Source organism: Sus scrofa, chromosome 5, assembly GCF_054392235.1.
Source record: "Sus scrofa isolate SSC_HxYL_T2T_F1_AM1 chromosome 5, Sscrofa_HxYL_maternal_Yorkshire_Landrace_v2.0, whole genome shotgun sequence".
In the NCBI taxonomy this organism is placed as follows: Eukaryota; Metazoa; Chordata; class Mammalia; order Artiodactyla; family Suidae; genus Sus; species Sus scrofa.
The window spans coordinates 39133177-39160896 of record NC_139387.1 but is presented as its reverse complement, the minus strand read 5'-3'; the positions used below and the strand labels follow the sequence as shown (position 1 = coordinate 39160896).

General features: G+C 37.8%; 1 protein-coding gene across 5 annotated transcripts in view; it reads left to right on the top strand.

Moving 5' to 3' along the window:
* The window catches only part of LOC110260703 (tetraspanin-8), a 286588-nt gene that overhangs the window by 243644 nt on the left and 15224 nt on the right, over positions 1-27720 (top strand). For 2 of the 5 annotated variants that reach the window (XR_014803640.1, XR_014803642.1), the window contains exon 12: positions 15347-16310. The gene's annotated coding sequence lies outside the window, so the exon portion shown is untranslated. Of the gene's footprint in view, positions 1-5707; positions 5815-10047; positions 10116-15346; positions 16311-16829; positions 16979-27720 lie in introns of those variants that run through there. The other 3 variants (XR_014803641.1, XR_014803643.1, XR_014803639.1) reach the window with 3 other exon arrangements.

Here is a 27720-nt window from a genome sequence, read left to right as displayed (position 1 = left end):
AAATGTGAGCATAGAGAAATTTAGTAGTCATCATATTAACTACATGATTAACAAACTATATAATTAATAGATGGCAGAAGACCTCATTTATAATAAAAATAAAGATAAAATACCCAAGAATAAATTTCACATGAAATGTTCAAAAATCTATGTGAAGAGAACTTGAAATGCTTGAAACACACAAAATAGGGCTTGAACAAATGGAAAGGTAACTCTTGTTCTTGGAGCAGAAGACTCAGTATCAGAATTATGTCAGTTATTAATTTACACATTTAATGTAATCTGAATATGAATATCAAAAGCTTTTTCTTCTAGAGATAGACAAATAAAGTCTAAATTCATATGCAAAAAAATAAGTATGCAAGAGTAGCTAGGAAAATTAAGAGTAATCATTAAAACAATTGATATTCCTATGTAAATAAAGTAGGAATTCCATAAATAAACACAAGTCTATCTGGATATTTAGTTTATGGTAAAGGTGGCATCTCAAATCATTATGGATAAAAATGAGTCTTAGTAAATAATGTTGGAGCAACTGGGCAGCACTTGATAAAACATAAAACTGTCTATACTTCATACTATAATAACTTCAAGTGAATCAACAAAAAGAAAGCATACAAGCAGCAAAAAGAAACATTAAATTATTTAATAATCTTGAAGCGAAGAAACTTAAAAACTATTTCATAAAATCAAAAGCCATAAAAATTAATACATATAATTCCATAAAAGTAAAGAATTTTTGCTTGAGAAACACCCATATTGTTGTTTGTATAAGAAATAGTATAAAAAAAAACAAAAGAAATAAAAGGCATCCATATAGGAAGAGAAGAGATCAAACTGTCACTGTATGCAGATGACATGATACTATACCTAGAAAACCCTAAGGACTCAACCCCAAAACTCCTTGAACTGATTAATAATTTCAGCAAAGTGGCAGGATATAAGATTAACATTCAGAAGTCAGTTGCATTTCTGTATACCAGCAATGAAACATTAGAAAAGGAATACAAAAATACGATACCTTTTAAAATTGTACCACACAAAATCAAATACCTCGGAATACACCTGACCAAAGAGGTAAAGGACCTATATGCCGAGAACTATAAAACTTTAATCAAAGAAATCAAAGAAGAGGTAAAGAAATGGAAAGATATTCCATGTTCCTGGATTGGGAAAATCAATATTGTAAAAATGGCCATACTACCCAAAGCAATCTACAGATTCAATGCAATCCCTATCAAATTACCCATGACATTTTTCACAGAACTAGAACAAACAATCCAAACATTTATATGGAACCACAAAAGACCCAGAATCGCCAAAGCAATCCTGAGAAACAAAAACCAAGCAGGAGGCATAACTCTCCCAGACTTCAAGAAATACTACAAAGCCACAGTCATCAAAACAGTGTGGTACTGGTATCAAAACAGACAGACAGACCAATGGAACAGAATAGAGAATCCGGAAATAAACCCTGATACCTATGGTCAATTAATCTTTGACAAGGGAGGCAAGAACATCAAATGGGAAAAGGAAAGTCTATTCAGCAAGCATTGCTGGGAAACCTGGACAGCTGCATGCAAAGCAATGAAACTAGAACACACCCTCACACCATGCACAAAAATAAACTCCAAATGGCTGAAAGACTTAAATATACGACAGGACACCATCAAACTCCTTGAAGAAAACACAGGCAAAACACTCTCTGACATCAACATCATGAATATTTTCTCAGGTCAGTCTCCCAAAGCAATAGAAATTAGAGCAAAAATAAACCCATGGGACCTCATCAAACTGAAAAGCTTTTGCACAGCAAAGGAAATCCAAAAGAAAACAAAAAGACAACTTACAGAATGGGAGAAAATAGTTTCAAATGATGCAACTGACAAGGGCTTAATCTCTAGAATATTAAGCAACTTATACAACTCAACAGCAAAAAAACCAATCAACCAATGGAAAAATGGGCAAAAGACCCGAATAGACATTTCTCCAAAGAAGATATACAGATGGCCAACAAACACATGAAAAAATGCTCAACATCGCTGATTATAAGAGAAATGCAAATCAAAACTACCATGAGATACCACCTCACACCAGTCAGAATGGCCATCATTAATAAATCCACAAATAACAAGGGCTGGAGGGGCTGTGGAGAAAAGGGAACCCTCCTGCACTGCTGGTGGGAATGTAAACTGGTACAGCCACTATGGAGAACAGTTTGGAGATACCTTAGAAATCTATACATAGAACTTCCATATGACCCTGCAATTCCACTCTTGGGCATCTATCCAGACAAAGCTCTACTTAAAAGAGACACATGCACCCGCATGTTCATTGCAGCACTATTCACAATAGCCAGGACATGGAAACAACCCAAATGTCCATCGACAGATGATTGGATTCGGAAGAGGTGGTATATATACACAATGGAATACTACTCAGCCATAAAAAAAGATGACATAATGCCATTTGTAGCAACATGGATGGAACTAGAGACTCTCATACTGAGTGAAATGAGCCAGAAAGACAAAGGCAAATACCATATGATATCACTTATAACTGGAATCTAATATCCAGCACAAATGAACATCTCCTCAGAAAAGAAAATCATGGACTTGGAGAAGAAACTTGTGGTTGCCTGATGGGAGGGGGAGGGAGTGGGAGGGATCGGAAGCTTGGGCTTATCAGACACAACCTAGAATAGATTTACAAGGAGATCCTGCTGAGTAGCATTGAGAAGTATGTCTAGATACTCATGTTGCAACAGAAGAAAGGGTGGGGGAAAAACTGTAATTGCAATGTATACATGTAAGGATAACCTGACCCCCTTGCTGTACAGTGGGAAAATAAAAAAATAAAAATAAAAATAAAAATAAAAAAATAAAAAAATAAAGAAATAGTATAAAAAAGCAAACTGCTCTTGAAGTCAAAAGGTGAAGAATAAGCTGAGAGAAAATTATTTGCAACTCAGAGTGTTAATTTCCCTCATATAACGATATGTAATAAATTGTTGGTACTATAAATATTTCAGAATACATGAATGGAAGAGAGGCAATAGGAACACTATCCCACCGATAAATAAACAGAAAAACTTCTGTCACTATAATGTATCATATTTTATTCCTTTTCTTTGCTACCACACATCAAAGTATTATTTAGCCACTTTGGGATTGTAGTACCTGTGTCTTTCTTCCTTACAATTTGTTTCTCCGAGTTACACTGTGTCTTCTCCAACTTTGCTTCCTCCCTGTGCCTTCTCCCTGTTATCTCATTAAAAAAAAAATTAAAAATCCTAGAACACTAAAGTATTTTTCCTCTCCCTTTAAGTTATGTAAAATGTATACTTCCTAAAATATAGTTATATAATTAGCCAAGTATGTAAAAACGATAGCTAGAAACTATAATTTTAAATGAAAGGGTTTTTTTGGATATTATACTCTTGCTGAATTGCATGGAGAGAGTTTATTTGCTACCTCAATGAGCAATTATCTTTCAAGCATAGTCATTTTATGACTGTTTAGAATTATTTATAAAGCTAAGTTACAGGTCAAGTAAAAATTTCCACAAACTACTCTATCATGGTTCATTTATTACCATCCTCTAGGAACTTGACCCTTTGAGAGGGGATAAAAAGCTCAGGAAATAAGAGTAATTCCATTTATTCCCTTAGTAATCTTATCAATGGGTGGCGTCAGATGAAAAGAAAAACTAATATTTTAAAGAATTGAAACATTATGCTCTGACTCACAACGGAAATCCAGGACTATAGGGATCATCTTGGACATAACGGTGAAGTCAAAAATATCCTTCTTCTGTACTGTTCTACATTCTCTTGAGAAAACTTTCTCCAGTGCCCTTTTCCCACTGCTCCTCTGGGCTGCAGATGTACACTTAGAGCCGGTGTGTGATGTTTCAACCTTATGTGCACTTTTTGCTCTTAATTGACTGCTATTCTTTATCTTTTAAGGTGTTAGGAAAAAAGCTGGGGGCCCTACAGCATGATATGATATTTGATTGCGATCCAAACAAATGAATGTCTAGTATTTTGAGCATCCTGCTTAAAAGGAGGTACTTTGGGGCAGAAGGACATGTGCACAATGTAAATAACATATTGGTTACTTATTATAAGTTAAATTATGTTGATAATAACAGTAAATAAGCGTATGTAGATGCATCCTCATTGAGCAACCAGGTAAACTTAGTTTACATGGATATTGTGTTTGATTACTATTCTAAAGGACAACTAGGATAAAAATAGAATCAGGCTAGGCTGGAGGCTTACTCGTCTTATGATCACAATATTATGTATTTTATGTATTTATTTTATTTTTTAAAATTTTAATGATTTTTATTTTTTCCATTATAGTTGGTTTACATGTTCTGTCACTTTTCTACTGTACAGCAAAGTGACCCAGTCCACACACACACACACACACACACACACACACATATACATTCTTTTAAACATTTATTTTGAATAAATAAATGTTAAAGTGCTTTTAAGGATATAAAGGCATAACTATTTAACTCCATCTTGCAAAGATTAGAAAGATGATAATATCATTTAGTGAACATATAATCTGGACAATATTTGACAAGGAGAAGATGTTAGGCCATGAGCATGTCATAGGCATGTGATACACTTGTTTGTGATGTTAATGTGAGCAAACTCAGTTTCTCCAGATTTAGTATAGAGTAGGCATAGGCAAACTATAGCTTGTATGTCAAACCCAGCCTTTTTGTCCTTCATTTTTGTGTGGCTTATGAACTAAGAATGGTTTTTATATTTTAAATGGTTGGTGAAAAACAAAGAATGATAGTATTTTTTTTTGTCATGTGAATTATATGACATTTAAATTTCAATGTCATAAATAAAGTTGTATTAGAACACAACCACATACCTTTGTTATGAATTGCATATGACTGCTTTTGTGCTAAATGGCAGATTTAAAGTAGCCGTGACAGAGAACATTTGGCTCATAAAGACTAATAAACTGATTACTCCCCGATTTTATACAGAAAGTTTTCCACCTCCTGGTGTAGAGCATGAAATGAAGAAGATAAACGAGCATGAGCTACCAAATTTGCAAGACTTTCCATACCAAAGACAAGCCTTCCAATTTGGCAAAATATTTCTGTATACATCTTAGGTCTAGTATATTTTAATGTCTGGAAACTAAGATGAATATTTTTAAGGCCTTTTTTCAGAAGCATGGAATTTGCAGTAATATCTTCTTTTAGATACAATTTATGTATAAAACTTATAGGCATTTCATTGAAAAGTAATTTTCCTTTTAGAGTCTATAGTGACAAGGGCTATAAAGATGAATACAAAGTTGGTCTTGCCCTTGAGAAGCTGACAGTCAACTGGGCAAAGCAGATGTGTAAACAATAGCTTAATAATTTCATAGGATAAATGCTCTCATATAGGTCAAAATTGTATATAGATTTTCCCTCTTCCATTCCATTTCTCTCCTCGCTTTTAGGATATCTAACTAATGATACAGATATGACCTTACTAGTCCCTTGCTTTAGTCCTTCAATTGCTACCCTTCTCATTTCAGAATAAACTCCAAATTCCTAAGCATGAAATTCCAGATCCTTCATTATCCATCACCTAAATCTGTCACTTCATCTCTTTTATTCCCTTTCCAATGTTTTTCTGAATTACTATTTGATTGAAAGCTGTTGCCCTTCCTTCCTACAGCTGGTCTTCCACCTGGCTACTGAGAGAGGATCCTCTCTGACCAGTTAGAACATTGCATGGTGATGGGTTCAGAGATGGGCCCAGTACTCAAGCCAGTCCTATGAAAGGTAAATCTAGAATTCTTGGTGGAAATATTAGGAAAAAGATACACTTTTTCTGCTGGAGTTGCTAAGCTTGGGGATATGTCAAAACTCCTTCTATTCTCATTGTGGCTCAGTGGGTTAAGCACCCGACTAGTACCCATAAGGATGTGAGTTTGATCCCTGGCCTTGCTCAGTGGGTTAAGGATCCAGAGTTGCTGTGAGCTGTGGTGTAGGTTGCAGTCACAGCTTGGATCCTGCATTGCTGTAGATGTGGCATAGGCCAGCAGCTGTAGCTCTGATTTGACCTTAGCCTGGAAACATCCATATGCAGCCCTAAAAAGCAAAAACAAAGAAAAAAAAAAGACAATAAAAAGCCCTAAACTCCTTCTGATGTCTTAATTATATCAGCCACTTTTTTTCTTAAGCCAGTCTGAGTTGAAATTTCTTTCCCTTGAAGCCAAAATAATGGTAGTATGGTACACTTCAGAAAAAGTTGACATTTAAACTGGATAAAGAAGAATAAGGACTCGAACCTGCATCCTCATGGATAGTAGTCGGGTATGTAACCCACTGAGCCATGACAGGAACTCCATCCTATTACTTATAATTTTTTTTTAAAAATTAAAGTATTCCCCCAAGTCGCAGCATAACTACCTGGCCTTGTCTCTGCAATGACTCTGGCTCCCTGTTACTTTGAGATGAAGTCTGAACTCAGCATGAATGATTTTTCATAATCTAGCAACTGCCTTTGGAGAACGTGCTCCTTCTCCACCAATCACTTCCTTACACAGTGACTCGGGACCAGTGGAACAAATTTTCTTGAAATTGGTTCCTCTGTTTCTTTGCTATTGAAACTCCCCCTAATCAGTAGGTTGTTTTTACTCTCATAGTCCACTAAGTATTCTACTCAGGTAGAAAAACAACCTCTTAATGGTTATATAAGTGGTTATATGTCCTGAGTAGAATATTTGGAAAATAGAGAAAAGTAAGAAAGAAAAAAGAAAAAAAAGAAAAAGGTATTACAATCTCATCATCCAGAATTGACTCTTCTAAACATTTTCATGAATTTTCCTCTGGCTTTCATTTTATTTCTTACTGAATTATCTTTCAGTAATTTTTCTCATGCTATATATACAATTTGGATCTTTTTTTTCCTTCTATGGTATAAGCAGTTTCCAGCAACATTTGAAGTAATTTGACAACTTTATCTTATTGGTTATATCATTCTATTGATTGGGGAGTCTTATTGTAGAATATGTAGGTTGTTCTTAAGTTAGGGATGCCATAATTAAAGAATTCATGAATATCATGAAAGAGCATGAGCTCTGTAGTCAGACAAATCTGGGCTTGAGTTTCGGTTCTGTCATTTATAAATTATATGGTCTTGAGTTTATCCATTCACTCATTTATTCAGCTGATATTTATGGAAAGCCAATTATGAGCCAGGCACTGATTTGGAGATGGTGAGATAGCATTAAATAGGTCAGCTTTTCGACAAGTCTCATAGAGGAGAATGATGATAAACAAGCAAAGAAGGCATTGACATTGGGTAGTGACAAGGGCCATGAAAACAGAATGAGGTGATAGAGATCAAGGCCAGCACCCCCTGCTCAACAAGCTCTAGATAAGCAGAAATACTTTTATCTTATTCATTGTTTTTTTAGTCAAGATAAATAGGTGCCTGGTGAATCTTTGTTAAATAATTGCTTGATTTATATTATCAACTGGCATTATTGTTTTAGATTAAGTAAATTATCAAAGTCATTATTATCTGTCAATAGATGGCAATGTATGAATTTTCTAGAATAAATATGCTAACATTTAATAGGACTTTGCAACTTTTGCCTCATTGCAAAAGATTTTTTCACCTTCTTCGTATTTTGCTTTAAGAGAAAATTAATTGTCTTCCTAAGAAAATTTGTCATCAAATGTTACATTATAAAAACAGTGATTTCAAAAACAAAACAAAACTATCATTTCCCTGTGAAAGGGGGCTTAGCAGTTATTGTTTTTCTGATTCATAATAACATAAATTACTTTCGTGCATACATTTTGATGACATTAGATTATAAAAATATCTTCGCCTGCCTTACAGCTACTGACTAAAATGTATTGATGGATCAAAATGGTGAAGATGAAACCTAAACGCTTGCCTTTCTTTCTGCTCATAAGTGTAGGAGCCTCTTAACAGTCTTCCATCACTCGTGGCCTTGGTTTCACAATTTGCTTGCAGTACACTTCAGAAGAGTCTCAACTAAAAAAAAAAAAAAAAAAAAAAAAAAAGTAGTGCAATGGTAAATAAAAGATGCTCACGGAGCAGGCTGTGTTTCTTAAGTTTTGTCATCTCTTTTTTTCCTAGGTGATGCTACTGACTCAATTATGATCTGCTTATGAACACAACACAAATTGGGTTCCATCACTCATCAATCCTGGCTTATCCTATTTGTGTTATGAATCAAACACAAACCCACACTAAAGGGAAAACCCTTGCACTTTAGTTATCGCCCAAACAGGACCTAGTTAGAGACACCAGCTTTCTCTCTGCTTGTGGACATTAGCCCTGACGTGACAGCCCATAGTGAAGTTAGGATTTCTGCCTGGTGCATGTGTGTCTCAGCTGGGAAGAGTCATCACTTTGATCCTTTTTATCCTCCTATTACTAGGTGAATGCCTAGGCTGGGAAGCAGTCAGTTGTGCACAGTCAAGATGAGAAATGTGTGCTGTGCTTTGAAAGTGAGTTCTGTCTAGTAGCTGAGGAAATCAAATGCAGTCTCCTTGGGACACTGGAAGCTCACTAAGTGGTCTGCGGCTGGAGTAATTCATCCACACGAGGCCCAGGGGAATGATGACTCTCTAAAACAGCAGGCATACTAGTCTGTTGGTCTGAGACAAAAGCAGTAATAAAAGCAGGTGTCCTATAGTTTCTGCTGTCTTATTCCCTAGATTCATGGTTTGTCCTGTCTTTGGACTTGATCTGATTTTAATGATATTCTTCAAGGAGGGTGGACAAAATGATTTTTTAAAAACATAAATCACATCATGTCACTCCCCTCCTCAACCCTCTCCCCTCCCACCTAATGGCTTTCCATTGCTCCAAAGTCCTTCAAGGTTCTGCATGACTGGGCTCCTGCAGTCTGTCCAGCATTAGCTATGACCTTGATGGCTGTCCTCCAGCCACTCTGGACATTTTTTTTTTTTTTTCTGAATACCCAGTGCTTAGAATAGTCTCAGTTGTACTTGGTAGTCAACATATACTTGCTGAATGTTGAATAATTGAATGGTTCAGAGTAGCTGTTAGCAAAACTGGCTACCCATTTGAATCACCAAGAAAACGTTAAAAAATAAGGACTTCTGAAACCCATACTTAAGAGTTTCTGGTTTCATTTCTGCTATGGAGTGGGGATTTTTTTGTTTGTTTGTTTGTTCGTTTTTGTCTTTTTGCCTTTTCTAGGGTCACACCTGTGGCATATGGAGGTTCCCAGGCTAGGGGTCTAACCGGAGCTGTAACCACCTGCCAGAGCCAGAGCCACAGCCACAGCAACGTGGGATCCGATCCATGTCTGCAACCTACACCACAGCTCACGGCAACGCCAGATCCTTAATCCACTGAACAAGGCCAGGGATCGAACTTGCAATGTCATGGTTCCTAGTCGGATTCGTTAACCACTGCGCCACGACGAGAACTCCAGGAGAGGGTATTTTTAAAGAGTTTCTCAGGTGATACTGATGCAGGTAGAATTGAGAAACAGTGGTCTAGAGGAAAGGTAATTGTTAATAAACTGCTAATGTGGTTTTCTCAGGATCTGAACTCTCACTCTCATATGCTGTTGCTATCCCATAATTCTATATGTTCTCAAAAAAATTATTTCCCTATTGTTATGAGAATCTGCTGGATTTCAAGTGACTAGTAGATACCTGCTGTTATGATACAATAAACCTTGGTTTAATTTTGTTTTCTCTGTGCTAGAATCACTAGGTTAGGTTCCCGGAAACTTCTGACATGGAAAAGGAAGGGCCATTTGAATCTATTTTATACACTACAGCTTTGCTGATTAAAAATATCTGGGTATCAGCCAAAGGTGTCGTCATGTTGGCTACATGACTATTGCAAACAAACCCCAGCACCCAGGCAGATCTGAAGTTCAAAGCTTATTTAGACTGGGAACACTTATTAAAGAAAATGTCATTTGCGTTCAGAATAATGGCTTGTAACTCTTCCAGCATTATTTTTCACCTAATCGGATTCGTCTTCTACAGAGCAAACTCAAAGGAGGAAATCTGGAAATTTTGGCCTGGTATAAACACAGAGACCAGATGGCCGACAGGTACTGAGCTGGTTTTTGTAGTGGGGTACACTGAATGAAAAAGACAAGTCTCTTTAAGACGACAATAAATTTCCCAAATGGCCTGTGTGAAACCTTTAAAGGTTGAAGATAAAGGTTTTGGGTTACGTTGTCCTTCATATGAAAAGGGGATAAATGGAGCCAGGTGGGCTGCTATTTCAGGCTTGAGCAGAACTGTCTTCTGAAACTGTGAACATCATGAAAGAAACTGGATGGCGTTTGGAAGCAGTAAATTAGAGTCTCCATTGGAAGCACACATGTGTGCGTGCTATCTGCTTGCAAGGATCCTTTCGAAGGTGGGAGTTTGAGGTCTCAATTAGAGAGGATCGACCCTTGAAAGATCCTTTTAACTGTTGGAGATGGAAAAATAGTTTCTTCTAGATAGGAAGACACTAAAAAAATGTGAATTTTCTTTCCTTGTCCCCTTCTCACCCTCAAATACTTGTTGCACTACAGGTCCACGATTTATTAATCTCAGTTTCCAAATCCAAAAAGTGCTTGAAAGTGAGTTCTTGTTTTCATAATTCATTTGAGGACAGAACTTGTCCTGAATTGATGTGATGCTGTTAGTAATCTTTATTTATTCTACCGAACATGAATATTCCTGTGTGTTTCATTGAAGTCATAACCACATGACCATTGGGCCTTTCCTCAGACTTTCTTGGGGATGCTGCATGGTACTTGGTATATGAGCTTTATTACCTTTCTAAAATCTGAAAGTTATTAATCCCAAAGTATATCTGCTTATGTTAGGAGTATGCCCAAATTTGTGAATCTACATAAATTAAAATGCTCACTAGGGTTGGTGGATTGGCACTGCCACACCAGGTACTTGTAAAAAAAACATTTATTTTTAAAATTTTATTGGAATATAATTGACTTCAGTATATAGCAAAATAAATCGGTTATAAATATATATACATATATCCATTCCTTTTCAATTCTTTTCCCATATAGTGATTACTAGAGTACTGAATAAATTTCCCTATGCTATATAGTAGGTCCCCATTACCCATCTATTCTACATATAGTAGTATGTATATATAAATTCCAACCCCCTAATTTATCCCCCCCCCACATTTCTTCTTTGGTAAACATAAGTTTGGTTTTGAAATCTTTGAGTCTGTTTCTGTTTTGTAAGTTCTATTGTATCATTTCTATTAGAGTTCACATATTAGTGATCACATATATTTGTCTTTCTCTGTCTGACTTCACTTCGTATGATAATTTCTAGGTCCACCCATGTTGCTGCAAATGACATTGCTTCATGCTTTTTTATGGCCAAGTAATATTCCATCGTGTATATGTACCATATATTCTTTATCCAATCCTCTCTTGATGAACATTTTGGCTGCTTCCATGTCTTGGCTATTGTAACTAGTGCTGCAACTAACATTGGGGTGCGTGTATGTTTTTGAATTATACTTTTCTCCAGATATATGCTCAAGAGTGGGATTGTTGGATCATATGGTAGTTTTACATTTAGGGTTTTTTTGTTTGTTTGTTTGTTTTGCTTTTTAGGGCTGCACCCATGGCATATGGAGGTTCTCAGGCTAGGGATGTCTAATTGGAGCTACAGCTGCTGGCCTGCCCCACAGCCACAGCAACACCCGATCCGAGTGCATCTGTTACCTACACCATAGCTCATGGCAATGCCAGATCCTTAACCCACTGAGCGAGGCCAGGGATTGAACCTATAACCTCATGGTTCCTAGTTGGATTCGTTTCTGCTGCGCCATGACAGGAACTCCTACATTTGGTTTTTTAAGGAACATTCATCCTGTTCGCCATAGTGGTTGTACCAATATGTATTCCTACAAACGGCATAGGAGGGTCCCCTTTTCTTCACACCTTCTCCAGCTTTTATCATTTGTAGGCTTTTCAATGATGGCTATCCTGACCAGTGTGAGATGGTATCTGATTGTAGTTTTGATTTGCATTTCTCTAATAATTAGTAATGTTGAGCATCTTTTCATGTGCTTTTTGGCCATCTCTCTTCTTTGGAGAAATATCTCTAGATCTTCTGACCATTTTTTAATAGAGTTACTTTCTTTATATAAAGCTGTATATTTGTGTATTTTGGAAATTAATCTCTTGTTGGTCATTTCATTTGCAAAGAATTTTTTCCCATTCTGTGGGTTTTTTCATTTTGTTAATGGTTTCCTTTGTTGTGCAAAAGCCTTTAAGTTTAATTAAGTCCAATTAGTTTATTTTTGTTTTAATTTTCATTATTCTAGGACACACCAGGTACTTTTATTTTTAACGATGCCAAAACGTGGCAGTAGCTATAACTGTTTTCAGGGCAACATACCTCTGAGGTAGTCTGACAGAGAGTAGAAAGACTCTTAATTCACAAACTAGAAGGCAACATCTAGTAACATATCCTAAAGGTTCTTTTTAGCACTCCAGGGCTGGTAAAGGTGGAGTCTAATATGAAGTTTTTACCTTAAAAAATGTATTGTTCTTTTAGCAGCCTTCAAGCCAAACCCTGAGTGATGATTATGATAAGATTTATGTAAACATCACAGAGATAAAAGAATTGGTTAATTGAACTGGTTTGAGTTGGGCTTGGATAATTATTCTGGACTGATATGTAACAGATTTATTTGGACTAGATTCATAAGTTCCTTTCCTATGAAGTGGTCAAAGATGGAAAAAAATGAGTTGATTGCTTTGATTTGCCTATTTGGAATCAGTTAGGCAATTTTATGTGCCTGAAAACAATTAATGAGGTTTAATTTCACCTTAATTCAGAGGCCTTAATATGAAGAAGACGCACTCACATGCACACTCAATTACATAAATGGAATTTTTGAATGTACTCAGTGCAGTTGTAATAGTTGAGATAAGAACACACACGGTGACACTTTTTAAATTCTGGCTCATTGGTTAGTTAGATTATTGACAATTGGGATTGACCATTGTAGATTATCCCAAAGAATCTAAGCAGAAAACTGCAATTTATAATAAGATTATTGGGCTCGGTATCTTCTCAGGGCATGCTCATTGTTAGGATGTCCGCTACAAAGACTTATTTTCTTTTTCATGTGATGTGTTGAAATCTACAGTAAGCTTACAGATGGTATAGATTTCGTTCTCTGTGCCCTAACTGTAATCTGGCAAAGCATTGCCTTGAATTATTGCTCCTCTGGAAGAATATAGGCATCCTAAAAACTTTTTGAACTGGAAAGATTTTTGGAAATTACCTACCAATCTCTACATTTTACAGATGAGGAAATGAAGAGGGTTTATCATTTTGCCTTTTAGATGCTGAGATGATGAAATCCCAGGAAATGAAGTGGATTTAGTTGTGACTATATATTCTTTTAGTCCACTCTAGAAAGCTCTGTTTTCAGGCATCGTGGAGAAGAAAGTCTTTGTAGTTAATTAAATATCTTATTAGGGAAAAGTTTCCCATATCCCGAGATATGCCAGCGACTGGAATATGTTAATTATTAAAAGTATGCAGTTTATAATTTCATCTTTTTAGAGAAGGCAGAAGGCCCCTGTAGGATCGCATCTGGTGTATTTTGCCAAGTCCTTTGACTTAACATGATCTCTTTTAAGGTTCCCCAAACCTTTAAAAGTGGTAGATAGATATCATTATTATTATTATCTATGTTTTACAGATGAGGAAACTGCTTCAGGAAGGCTGTTGTCTTAACTAGTTTGCTGAGAGTTAGGATTTGAACTCAGTTTTTGTATTTCTAAATCGTGATCTTTTCACATTACCATTCTTTTGAGTGACAAATGAGTGGGGTAAAAGAATATTGTTTTAGATCGACTGGATTTGACTCCCTCTCAACATTATACTCATAGAATAAGAATTTATTAGGCTTACAACCCACTCCTAACCTGTCCCAACATTTGCTCAAGACAGTGATCAACTGTTTGGCAACAAGAAGACAAAACCCTGAGGATCTGTCTGAGCTTTCTCCACTGCAGTTCTCCAGTGTTAGAGCTGAGTCTGTTTAACTTATTTTTTCTACGTGAATGATCTTTGGATTTTTTCCTAGCTCCTGACATTTATTTTTTATTCATTTTTTTTTTGTATTATACATACACACACTTAAGTTCGAAATAATTTTAGATTTACAGAAACATTGTAGGCGGTAGAATTTGCCTGTACCTTCACCAGGCTTCCTCTAATATTAACAACGTATGTAACTTTGATACATTTGTCAAAATGAAATGGTATTAAACTATAGACTAGGCTACAGACTTGATTCAGATTTCACCTGTTTTTCTGTTCTAGGATCCAATCCAGGATATCAAATTGTATTTACTCCTGCTGTCTTCTTAGTCTCTTCTAGTCTGTGTCAGTTTCTCAGTTTTTCCTTGCTTTTCATGACCTGATGCTTTTGAAGAATGGTCTGTAAAGTGTTCCTCAGTTTGAGTCTGACCAATGTTTTCTCATGATTAGACTGAGGTAATGTAGTGTATTTTGAGGAAGAATATCAGAGATGAAGTGCCCTTCTCACATCATGGGGTACATGATAGTAACATGGCTTGTCGCTGGTAATGTTCACCTTGACCACATTGTGAAAACGGTGTCTTCCAGGTGTCTCCGCTGGGTCTATCCCTCCCACCCCACCCTTTCTATACCCTAGTCTTTGAAAATAAGTCACTAAGTTCAGCCTACATTCAGGGGGAGAGAAATTAAACTCCACATCTGGAGAGAGGAGTATCAAAGAATTTGTGGACATATGTTAAAACCACCACAGTAATTAATATATATATTTTTGGGAGTTACATTGAGGTTATTCAAACATCCTGTTCCTCCTAAAAATTTCACCCACTAATTTTAGCATTCATCCATGGATCTTGCCTGCAACTATTATACTGTGGTGTTCTAATGGTGGTTTTCTATTTCACTCGGTCCTTTTAGATTTATTATTTTAAGTTCCTCTGTATCAAATCTATCTGGTCTTTTATCTAACCTGTCATTTATTTATATCAGTATGAACTTATGGATATATATTTTTTCTTTGACTTATTATCCCTTCCCATCCTTAAATATTTGTTGATCAAATTGTTCCAGTTTTGGCCATTGGGAGCTACTGGAATGCAGTGTTTATGTACAGTCTTTTTGTCTTTATTGTTACAGTTTCATGACAATATTTCGAAGTTGGGTTTTCTCCTTGTCTTATCCTTCCTGGGTCCACTGACTCTGATTGTTGACCATGTTTTCTTCCCTGTGAACTTTGTTTTAGATCTCTCTGGCCTGACTGTGCTTAATCGTGGTGTCCATTTCCTGTGCTACTGCCCAGCTTTGGCGCCAGTCACCTATTCATCTCCAATCAAGAGGCATCATCTGGAGTTCCCGTCGTGGCGCAGTGGTTAACAAATCCGACCAGGAACCATGAGGTTGCAGGTTCGGTCCCTGCCCTTGCTCAGTGGGTTAACGATCCGGCGTTGCCGTGAGCTGTGGTGTAGGTTGCAGACGCAGCTCGGATCCTGCATTGCTGTGGCTCTGGTGTAGGCTGGCGGCTACAGCTCCGATTCGACCCCTGGCCTGGGAACTTCCATATGCCACGGGAGCGGCCCAAAGAAATAGCAAAAAGACAAAAAAAAAAAAAAAAATAAGAGGCATCATCCCCAGTGTGACTGATTCTGTGGTTCTGTGTTGCCCCTGATCCATGGTCCACAGTGGAGATATTTACAGAAAACCATTCCCCAGGTAACAGAAACCCAGCCCCATTATCTTTACCTTTTAGATACTTTTGATGAAAATGGTTCTTAAATATATCATAGATTTTGCCAAAGCAAAATGAATGCAATAGATCTTTTTTTCTATCTCAAGGTAGTATCAAGAGCATTTTATTTATCTATCTAATTGGAGTAGAGTTGACTTATAATGTTGTGTTAGTTTCAGGTGTGCAGCAAAGTGAATCAATTAAGTGTATACACATATCCATTCTTTTTCAGATTCTTATCCCATGTAGGTCACTACGGAGTATTGAGTAGATTTCCTGGTGCTATACAGTGGATCCTTGTTGCTTATCTATTTTATATATAGTAGTGTATATATGTTAATCCAAACCCCTTAATTTATTCCTCCCCACCCATTTTCCCTTTAGTAACCATAAATTTGGTCTCAGAATCTTTGAGTCTGTTTCTGTTTTGTGAATAAGTCATTTTGTGTCATTTTGTATTAAATTCATCTTAGTGATCTCATGATATTTGTCTGTCTGACTTACCTCACTTAGTATGATAATTTCTAGTTGTATCTGTGTTGCTTCAAATAGCATTATTTTGTTCTTTTTAATGGTTGAGTAATGAATATTACTTTCTATATATGTACCATATCTTTATCCATTCTTCTGTTGATGGACCTTTAGGTTGCTTCCATGTTCAAGGACATTTTTTTAAATTTCATTTTTATAAAGTAATGGTTTCAAGAACATTTGATGTACCTTGGGCTGTTTGCACTTACAACCTGAACATTCCCTGAATCCCACAAGGTAGTAGATCTTAAATGAGGCCATCCTAACCATTTACATCCAAGTCTGCTGAATCAGTATAGCCCCTACTTCAAGTGATAGGATCCCAGCTCTTTCTCCCTCAAGGGAGGGCTGCCTTACATATAATTCCCACCCCACCCAGTTTCTTCATTCCTCTGTCCCAGCTGCTGTAACTTTTTCATATACTCATTGTCTTCTGTGGATCTACTCATTGCCTGTACTTCCTCCACAGGTCTGTTGATTGATTAATCCATGAAAATCATCACTTATTAAACACCTAGTATTCACCAGGCACTTTTCTGCAGACTTGGGTTAGACCAGTAAACAAAGTAGACAAAAATTCCTGTTCTCCTGGAGTATTCAAGTCAAGGGAGGCAGACAGTAAGTAATATAAATCTCACTGGGGTGCTCTCTCCCTTACCTGCAGGTTACTTCTTGCTGCTCTAAGTAACTTGCAGGTCTGTGGGTCTCTGGATCTCAGGCTCTCAACTTTCTGTCTTTGACTAACATCCATCAGTTGGTGTTCCTATAGCAGAATTACTGGGAATCCTGAATTTATAACCTTTCAGGAATAGAATGGGAGGAAATAGATGCAGCCCTCATGTTCCACCACAGAACAACCGATTCTTATCAGCGCATCATGTCCTGTTTCTAAACCTCCTTTTAAAATAATGGTGATTTTTCCATGCAAGGGTCCCATGCAACTTGAATTCTGTGACCATCCCTCTCTTGTTCTGTCTCACATGGCTGCATATGTCTAACTTTCAGATACGTATAGAGCCCTTGTTCTTCCCATGACATACTTTAGCACAATTAAAATCTTAGAATTCTGTTAGATACTGGTAATGGCATCATCTAAATTCATACAAGGCGTGTCTGAGCCTCAGCTTTGTCCCAACTGTCAATGATATGCAATCAGTAGTGAGTGTCTTCTATAAATTGCCTGTGTCTAGGAGTTCCTTTTTCCTTTTCAAACTTATTCTGAGTTGGCAAACCATATTATTAATGTTGTTAAACTTCTGTTTATTTTGTTTTGTTTTGTTTTATTTTTTGCTTTGCTTTTTAGGGCTGCACCACGGCATATGGAGGTTCCCAGGCTAGGGGTCAAATCGGAGATACAGTTGCCGCGTACATCACAGCCACAGCCACAGCAAGGCCAGGGATTGAACCCACGTCCTCCAGACTTCTATTTAGAGTGAGAGAAAATTATCTCAGGGAAGGCTTAAGGGGTTCGGTTCCCTTTTAAGAAATGTGCATGAAATGAGAATCTTGGTTTTGAATTGTTCAGAGACTTGCTTTTTGGTTTTCCTTTCCTCTTTCTTCCTTCTGGTTCTGGTTGTTCTTGATAGGTGGACTTTCTAGTACATGAAATATATTTAGTAAATATTACATATGGCACATTTTAAAACACTGGCATCAGAAATTCAATGAGGCCACAGGATTAGAATGTCAAAAGTTTGGGGGCTTTCATCTAGGTCTTATAAGGACTATATCCTTCAGTCCCTCTGTCTTTTCTCTTTATATTTAAACTTAGCAAGATAGCTTTTTTTCAGAACCTTCAGGTATGACCATTTCTAGTTACTTTAACTGCAAGCATCAGATTGTTAATATTCTTCCAGATTTACTGAAGGGAACATTTTACTGTAAAGAGGCTAAGTGGCAAATCTTAGGGAAGCCTACTGATCCCAATCTTCTGTCCTCTGCATTACTTTTAACAGGGACATAAATATGTATTCTTATCTATATTAGGAAAAAAATTAAACTTTCAAATGTTTAAGACGAGGTATTATTATATCAAAAATGGTAACTTATATTTCCTCATTATCCACAAAGCATCCCTGACAGACAACTGGGACTTTTTTGGTATGTTGGCTCCCCATCCTGTGAGGCATGAGGAAAAATGGGTTTAATGTGATGGTGTAGAAAAAGTGACTGAATAAAAGTTGAATCCCGCTTTAGCCTAATAAACAAACCGTATTTATAAACTTTGTCGTGTTTGTTTTTGTATTTGTGAAAAGTCCTTGACTTTCAAATTCCAGATTATAAAGAGAGAAGCAAAGAGAGGCAAGAAAAGAAAGAAACAGAGACAGAGACAGACAGAGACAGAGAGAACGCTGTGAGGAAAAACTGCTCCAGAAAAAAAATTTTAAGCTCAATTATGTAGGCTCACGAGGTTTCTATCATTTCGACATGCTTTGAGTAAGTATCTAAACTGAAACAGAACTAGAAACAGAACTGGAAAACGGTCATCCGTCACTAAATTTAACCTGTTTTTTAGCGTTATGCATGTTACCGTGTTGCCTTCTCAGTACTTTGTGTCTCTGGGGACAGTTTCTCATCTTTAGGATTTCTTCTCCTGTGGTCAGGAAAACAGATGTCACTCTGTGGAAGGAAGAGTTCTGGGGGATTGGAGGCCCGTGAACATGATAGACCAGGGCATGAGTGCCTTTGAAAGAGCATCATGCTCCCTTCATCTGCACTACAAAAGCATTTCATTTCATTCCTTCGCTTCAAATGAGACTATTTAAAAAATCCATGTCTCAAAGTATGACAAGTTAGTATTGCGTTTAGTAGGGTGGTGGATAGAGGGTAAACACCGAAATGCATATACATGGGGAAAAGATCATCGTCAGCTGGCTCCTTTTGTTTTGGTTGAGTTTGCTAACAAGTCAGCCCACTACATCTTCAGCAGAGACTGCTTTGCTCTGACCATCCTCCAAACACATCTCATTCAGGAGAGATCTGAACATATTTGAAGGCAGGATCCAGTAGGATGTGCTTCCTGTAACCTCCCCAAATTTGACCTCGGGCAGATGTTCCATCCTGTCCTCTGGAATTCTTTGCTCTCTGTGGTTCGCTCTAGGACCCGACCTTCAAGCAAAGCTTTGAGATCTTTTCCATCTGACTTATTTTCCCTATGCAGGTGTAATACTGGAGCAGGGGCGGACATTGTTTTAAATAATTCAGTGCTGTTTCATGTGGTTAATTATTATTGTCCTGTTTCTTCTACTGCATTTTCATTAACATTTTATTGTAGCCAGAGGCAAGTCAAAGTCCAAGAGACTTTTATAAACCTGCACCCCTTCTCTTTCAGTTCTCCATCTGTACTCACTAACTGGTTCACCGTGGGTCACTTGCAGAACCTGCAAGTGATAAAGATTTTAGGACAGCTGACTTTGTTTTTAGTGGAATAGGAGCTAAACTTTGATCAATAAAACAGCCATAAAAGAAAAAAAAAACACACACACATGAGTTTCTTTTGCTTCTCAGCTTTTTCAGGGAGGAAATACCAGCACAATCATGTTGAAATTCTCCCTTAAAAAAAAAAAAAAAAAGATAACAGGGTACAAGGCTTGTGACCTTGAGCCAGGGAAATTAGAAAAACTTTCTCTTAGGCAAAAAGACAAAAAAAAAAAAAAAAAAAAAAAAAAAAAAGGAGTTCTTGTCGTGGCGCAGTGGTTAACGAATCCAACTAGGAACCATGAGGTTGCAAGTTCGATCCCTGCCCTTGCTCAGTGGGTTAACGATCCGGCAGTTGCCGTGCTCTGTGGTGTAGGTCGCAGATGTGGCTCGGATCCTGCATTGCTGTGGCTCTGGCGTAGGCCGGCAGCTACAGCTCCAATTAGACCCCTAGCCTGGGAACCTCCATATGCCGTGGGAAGAGGACCTAGAAAAGGCAAAAAGACAAAAAAGAAAAGAAAAGAAAAGCTTTCTCTCTATTCTCTTAGATTTCCAGCAGTGGTTTGGTTCATACCACACAAGGCACATTGATAGCTCTTGGTTGTAAAGAAATGAGGGAAATTTGAAAGAAACAAAGCAAGTGAGCCGGAGCCTGGATCAGATAGAAAAGGTACTGGAAAATTCGCAATATTTGGTTCTCCTTGCCCACAGGAAGAACTGGACTCTCTGAAATGAGTAAATTAAATGGGTGACCTCTATTCTTGGATCTGCTATGTTTAAGCAGTTACTTTTTTTAGAATTGGTGAGATCTGATCCTGATTATCTTCCTATATCCTTTCCTTCCCATTGAGTTTATAGCTCTCCTCCTTAACAACGTAGCATCAATGGAAGCCTTCACTAAGATTCACCAATGAACACTAATAAATATTGAGCACTAATGCTTAATTTTATTTGTAATACAAAGCATTATGATGGGTTCAGTAGGGGAGGGAAGAAGTTACTTAGAAGTAAAAATGTTACCTTGACCCTTCCTGCTCTCAAAAACCTTAATATCTAATTGGAAACACAGCTACTGGCATTTGCTGAGAACTGAACAAGATGCAGTAATTAAAAATGAAACTGGAGTTTGGAGAAGGGCAAGCAGACCATTTGGGCTGCTTTAGTCCAGAGGTTCTTCATAAAGGAGATTGGAACTTACATTGGCTATTGAAGAATGTGGAGAGTTCCAACAAGAAGGAAGAGGTTTGTAAAAGTGTATTTTGTAGGGGTGGTTTTTATGTTCTAAGTCCATTTTCTTATGTATTTTTACTTTATATCTATACATCCAGTGCATTTATTGTATGTTGCCTCTGATCATAGGTTCTAGGAGGTAAAAAATAAATTTTTTCACCCTTTTTGATAAGCACCAATGAGTATGATTGGTGAACACAATGAATAATGAAGTTGTAGTTTCTAGCTGTCTTGTATAACAACTGAAATAAGTGTGCTCTGGGATTTTTAACTTTTTTTTTTTTTTTTTTTTTTTTTTTTGCCATGCCCGTGGCATGCAGAGGTTTCCTGGCCAGGGACTGAACCTGCCTCACAACAGTAACCAGAGCCCCAGTAATGACAACAGCAGAGCCTTAACCTACTGAACCACAAGGGAACTCCTGGGATTTCAACTTTTTAAATTTTTTTTTTTTATTTTGTCTTTTGTCTTTTTAGGGCACATGGAAGTTCCCAGGCTAGGGGTTGAATCAGAGCTCTAGCTGCCGGCCTATGCCACAGCCACAGCAACGTGGGATCTGAGCTGCATCTGTGACCTACACCACAGCTCATGGCAACACTGGATCCTTAACCCACTGAGCGGGACCAGGGATTGAACCCGCATCCTCACGGATGCTAGTTGGATTTGTTTCTGTTGTGCCACAATGGGAACTCCAACATTTTTTTTAAATTTAAAGAAGCAATATAAATTCACTTTTGGAAAGTATGGAAACTTTACAAAGAGAAAAATAAAAATTCCTATACTCTCTCCAGAGAGAGAAAAATAATTTTTTTATTGAAGCCTAGTTGATTTACAATATTATATTAGTTTCAGGTGTACAACATAGTAAGTCATTTTTACAGATTACACTCCATTTAAAGTTATGACAAGATATTAGTTATATTCCCCGTGCTGTACAATATGTCCCTGTAGCTTATTTATTTTATACATTGTAGTTTGTACCTCTTAATCCGCCCCCACTTTCCTGCCTCTCTGCATCCCCTCTCCCAAGTGGTAACCACTAGTTTGTTCTCTGTGAGTCTTTCTGTTTTTATTTTTATTTTTGTCTTTTTGCCATTTCTTGGGCCGCTCCCACGGCATATGGAGGTTCCCAGGCTAGGGGTCTAATTGGAGCTGTAGCTGCCAGCCTACGCCAGAGCCACAGCAACGCAGGATCCGAGCCGCGTCTGCAACCTACACCACAGCTCACTGCAACGCCGGATCGTTAACCCACTGAGCAAGGGCAGGGATCGAACCCGCAACCTGATGGTTCCTAGTCGGATTCGTTAACCACTGCGCCACGACGGGAACTCCTGTTTCTGTTTTTAAACAAAATGTTTTGGTAGATGTCTGAAGGATGGTCGTGCACCACTGGGCTGGCTGTGCACATCATAGCTTCAGGGATTGCCTTTCACATGGAAAACAAATGTTAGCACTGCACCCAGGGCGCTGGAGGCAGGGCCCTGACACCCATACAAAAGACGTAGCAAACGTACTCATATAACCTATTTTCATTTATTAATATTTCAAAATATTTTATGAATAAGAAAGTTATCTCAAGTGTATTTTTAAACAGCCAACCATATTTCATTTTTTAATGTACCACAATTTTAAACAAATTTCTTTACCTTTTGACATTTGGATTTTTTTTTCAGTGTTTCAATGTAAATTAATGTCATAATGAACATCCTTGTAGGATGTGTGTTTGAACTTTATTGTCATTTTTTTTTTTGGTCTTTTTTTTTTTTTTTTTTTTGCTATTTCTTGGGCCACTGCCGCGGCATATGGAGGTCCCCAGGCTAGGGGTCAAATCGGAGCTGTAGCTGCCAGCCTACGCCAGAGCCACAGCAACGCGGGATCCGAGCCGCGTCTGCAACCTACACCACAGCTCATGGCAACGCCGGATCCTTAACCCACTGAGCAAGGGCAGGGACTGAACCCGCAACCTCATGGTTCCTGGTTGGATTCGTTAACCACTGCGCCACGGCGGGAACTCCTATTATCATTTTTTTCCTTGAGTTAAATTCCTAGGATGAGACTTAGAAGGGAAAGCAGAGCACTTAAAGAAATTTTTCTAGGAGTTTAAGATACTCAGAAAAAATGCACAAACCGTGAGTATAGAGCTTATTAAAGCAACACCTGGAACAAGAAGCAGTATTTTAGTGGAATCCCACCACTCCTCTCTGCATTCCTCTTTAGTCACGATTTCCTGAGGGTAACTGCTACATTAACTTCCAGTACCACAGACGATTTTGCCAACTTTTGTACTTTATGCAGATGTAATTGTATGGTGTTCATTGTTTTCGTGGTTCATCCACATCGTGACATGCAGTTGAAGATCATTTGATCCACTCCTCCTAGAATTTCATTTTAGGATGATGCCACAATGTCTCTCTCCATTATACTATTGAAAAACATTTGGATGGTCTACAGTTTGGAACTGCTACAAATAGTACTGCTAAAAACACTCAATACCTGTCTACTGGTGGACATACATAGGAATTTCCGTGAAGTATGTGGCTAGGCAGAAAGTTGTTGAGTTCTAGGAAGTGCAAACATTCAGCTTTAGAAAACTGCCGAACAATTTTATAAAGGATTTCTAACTATTTACCTTCTTATGAGCAATTTGAGAGTTCTGGTTGCTCCCCATCTTTACTTGTCTGTCTTAGCCACTGGTTAGACAGTGGTTAGCACTGTATTTCATTGTAGTTTTAATTCACATTTTTTTTCCCTGATAGTTAATGTCAGCACTTTTTCATGTGTTCACACTTATTGGCCATTCGGAAATCCTCTTTTGTTGTAAAATATCCATTCAAGTTTTTTCCCTATTTTTCCAAAACATTTTCTGTCTTTTTCCTGCTGGTTTATAAGAGGGACTTAAACATTTTGTTTAGATATCCTCTTCAAAACTTGAGTGCCATGCATAAATATTTAATTTGTTGTGCACAAGGGAGAGAAAAGAGTTCTTAGAAGTCACATGAACAAAAAAGAAAATCTGTTGTGTGAAGAGAACCAAAAAGATTTACTTTACTTTTATGTTTTTAATTAATTAATTAATTAATTTTGGCTTTTTGACCTTTTCTAGGGCCGCTCCCACAGCATATGGAGGTTCCCAGGCTAGGGGTCTGATTGGAGCTGCAGCCACCTATGCCACAGCAACTCGGGATCTGAGCCACATCGGCAACCTACACCACAGCTCACAGAAACACCGGATCCTTAACCCACTGAGCAAGGCCAGGAGTTGAACCCTCAACCTCATGGTTCCTAATCAGATTCATTAACCACTAAGCCACTATGGGAACTCCAAGATTTACTTTATTTTTAAAAAAGTTTTTATTATGGTTGATTTACAATGTTCTGTCAATTTCTGCTATACAGCAAAGTGACCCAGTTATACATATATATACATTCTTTTTCTTACATTATCCTCCATCATGTTCCATCACAAGTGATTGGATATAGTTCCCTGTGCTATAATTTTAGAGCCTATTTTAATTCTTTTTTTTTTTTTTTTTTTTGTCTTTTTAGGGCCGAACCTGCAGTATATGGAGGTTCCCAGGCTAGGGGTCCAATCGGAGCCGTAGCCGCCAGCTTACGCCAGAGCCACAGCAATGTGGTATCTGAGCTGCGTCTGCGACCTACACCACAGCTCACGACAATGCTGGATCCTTAACCCACTGAGCAAGGCCAGGGATCGAACCCACAACCTCATGGTTCCTAGTTGGATTTGTTTCCGCTGCGCCACGATGGGAACTCCCCTATTTTAATTTTGATAAAGAATTTTTTAAATAATGCTTTCTGTAAAATCCCTGATGTCTCCCAGCGCATGAAACAAAGTGCGAAAATATAGATGTTTATTCTGACATTTAATTCAGGAATATTTGAAAAAAACAAATTGTGTGAATGTTCTAGTCTGGCAGTCTGGAAGTAAAATGACAAGGAAACAATTTAAATTCTCTAAAGAAGAAATGAAGAAAAAAGTGCCTCTAAAAATATTCAAGTTTCAAAATGTATCTCTATTTAGATGGTGATGATATATCCAGGGATATATAGCAGATGTGCTGGCCTGTTTCCAAGCCCTGCTTGGAGGTTTTGAGTCAAGGAAGACCGTTACATTATGTGTGAAATGCCACTTCAGTTCAGAGTTTGCCCGTAAATTGGTAATACCAACTTCATAGTCTTTGCAGGCTGATTAGTGGCAAAAGCGTTCCCAGGTGCAAATATCTGCAAGTTTAAATCATTTTTAAGAAAAAAGATGCAGGAAACATCATGTGGTCCATCCCTGGGCTCTTTTAGACACTGTAGGCTATATGTATTTCTAAAATCAACTCCTGTGATTTCATCAGGTAGGTTTAAGGACCATAATATTCCCCTTTCTCGAGGAAAAGAATGATTTCGTGCCACTTTTTTACTTTTACTATATATATGTTGTGTGAGTAAAAAAGATCCTGTTTAAGAGTTAAATAGAGTGAAACCTCACTAGTTTACTTGGGCATTCGTCCAAAAAAACCTTTACAGTTGTACAACTTTCATCAATTGTGGATTGGACAAACTACTGTGGAAGACTCTGTTACTTTCTTAGCTGTGAAAGGAATCTCATCATCAAACATTAACCATTATGTATGTGTGTGCTTGTATTTGGCAGTCTTTGAAGCCTTAGGATAAGGGTTCTGCAGAGATAAGACCAAAGAGAGCTTTGCGAGTGAGCGCTCAGTCTTTGTACATCTGGCTTTACTCTTGGTGTCTTTTTCTTTCTTGGGAGCAGAGCAGTTTTTATTGGTTTGTGGAAAGGTCAAAAAAAAAAAAACATATTTTAACTTGGTAATAAAAGGCAAACGAGAATATATAAACAAGTAATGAAGGAACAAAGGGTTTTTCATTTCCCCATCAATGATTTCCTGAAGAAATTACCAATTTCACCTAGGTAACTAGTGCCTTATTAAATTCACTTCTCTGCACGCTTACCTAGGTTCACATAGGAATCTTTTTAAATACACACCAAAGCACAAAACTTGGGCCACCATCAATCCCATGGGTTAAAAAATTGGGGGTGACTTTTAGAGAAATGTTGGGTTGAACTTGACTAGACAAACAGCTGCTCTTTAGGGATTTCATCAACTCATGTGATTTCATCAGCAAATGTTGCCTTTCTTCTGTGGACTTTTGACCTATGATGATCATCAATTTAAGATCAAGGCACATGACCCAGCATTATCATTCTGGGACTTATTATAGAAAGAAAATAAATCAAAAAAAAAGAGAGTGAGGTCCAGATTAACAAAGAGCATCCTATAGAAGAGATCAGTGGGGGCTTTATGTGATTTAACTAGGGCAAAAATGATTCCTAGCTGATACGAGTAAATCAGGTGTCACATATTTTATGCTCTGGCATTGGAACTGAAGTTTTATAAACTTTTAAGTTTTATAAACAAGGAAGCAAAATATTATAGTACTATAGTATTTTTTGAGTGCTTAATAAACAAATATTTTTCTGGATATATATATATATATATATATATATATATATATATATATGTTTTTTTCTTTTTTGTCTTTTTGCTATTTCTTTGGGCCGCTCCCGCGGCATATGGAGGTTCCCAGGCTAGGGGTCTAATCGGAGCTGTAGCCACGGGCCTACGCCAGAGCCACAGCAACGCGGGATCCGAGCCGCGTCTGCAACCTACACCACAGCTCACGGCAACGCCGGATCGTTAACCCACTGAGCAAGGCCAGGGACCAAACCGGCAACCTCATGGTTCCTAGTCGGATTCGCTAACCACTGCGCCACGACGGGAACTCCTCTGGATATATTTTTATAACATTTTATAAGAGAATACTTTAAGTCATGAGATTAGTATTCACGAGAGGCTTGTGGAGAAAATGTCTTTACTTCTAATCAGGCATCATGCCTTTCTCGGGCATGAAATTCCATCCTTGAACGTAATGACTATATGAACAAGATGGACCAAAAAGACCATTACCGGAGTCCTGTTGTGACTCAGTGGTAATGAACCCGACTAGTATCTATGAGGATGTGGGTTCAATCCCTGGCCCCGTTCAATGGGTTAAGGATCTGGTGTTGCCATGAGCTATAGTGTAGGTCACAGATGTGGCTCAGATTGTGTGTTGCTGTGGCTGTGATGTAGGCCAGCAGCTGCAGCTCAGATTCAGCCCCCAGACTGGGAACTTCCATATGCTGTGGAGGGGAAAAAAATGACTCTTACTGACTATATTTGAAAAAGAACTCTTCAAATTAGAAAGTAAACTAAAAAGAAGAATTGTAATGGAATAGTTTGTTTGAAACATACCATTTTAATCATACTTCTGTCTACAGTGCATACAGCATGGAGATCTAGTCAGTTCATTTTTTCCTGGGCTTTAGGTACTATATAAAGGTAAGCTTTAAGGTAACCACAGAATTAGAGAAGCTAGATTTGGTCATAAATCTGAGGAAATACTACAGACTTTCTCTTTGAGAAATTTTCACACAATATTGTGACCAGAATTACCTTGTGTAAAAATGAATGCCAGACTGATGCTCAAATATGTTTCGTTGATTTCTTTTTTCTTTTTTCTTTTTGTCTTTTTAGGGCCGCATCCACGGCATATGGAAGTTCCCAGGCTAGGGGTCCAATCGGAGCGTTAGCCACCGGCCTATGCCAGAGCCACAGAAACATGGGATCCGAGCCATATCTGT